General features: G+C 30.5%; 1 protein-coding gene across 3 annotated transcripts in view; it reads left to right on the top strand.

The window, feature by feature from the left end:
* Window positions 1-745, top strand: part of LOC116853305 (solute carrier family 66 member 3) — a 77,338-nt gene that overhangs the window by 15,957 nt on the left and 60,636 nt on the right. The gene's annotated exons all lie outside the window — the stretch shown is intronic.

Raw genomic sequence — 745 nt, 5'->3', positions numbered from 1 at the left:
AGGTACTGGTACAACAAATACGTGTTTAGTTTCACGTTCAAATCCTCCAAATACCCATTGTCCTCGAACAATTCGTCCACGATTATATTTCCGTTTTCCAATTTTCGCTTCATCAACTTCTACTATATGTCCAGGACCACCAATTTTAGTATTATTTTTCATAAGCCACATTGACAACAACTAGTAATGAGAGACAAAAATATAAAAGATAGAAAAATCATAATTATATTAATATCTTGAAAAAATATAATTGTTACCTCACGACAATAATTCTTCCAGTCAACTACACTTTCAGAACTCATTTGTAGTTCTTGCTCCAGAAAAGACTGACATGGTTGTTTCATTATTATAAAGTAGCCGATAAAACGGCAAGCCTTTTGCAACCCTAATTTAAAATGTGCAAACCAAGTTCCATGTAACATAGATAATTTAAAATTACATGTTACTCTTTGTCTTTTTTTATGCGTTACTTTATACATTATGTGCGTTATGTTTATTTGTACAGTGAAACATCAAATTATGGTTTGCAGTTTGCTGTTGCACAACGTTTTTACACTTTGGACATTTGATTTGACATAAAATTACTTTTTTATCACACAAATAAGTTAATAAATTATCTAAATTATGCGTTAAATAAAGGAACTCGTATAGAAACATGTTGCTTCGCCAAGAGTACTAGAAAGACTAATGTAAATACTAACAATGGTAAGCACGATAAACACGGTCATATTGAAAGATAAATATT

This window comes from Odontomachus brunneus, unplaced genomic scaffold, assembly GCF_010583005.1.
Source record: "Odontomachus brunneus isolate Ranch 3 - 2012 unplaced genomic scaffold, Obru_v1 Obru_scaffold_303, whole genome shotgun sequence".
Classification (NCBI taxonomy): Eukaryota; Metazoa; Arthropoda; class Insecta; order Hymenoptera; family Formicidae; genus Odontomachus; species Odontomachus brunneus.
This window is presented reverse-complemented; position numbering and strand designations above follow the sequence as displayed.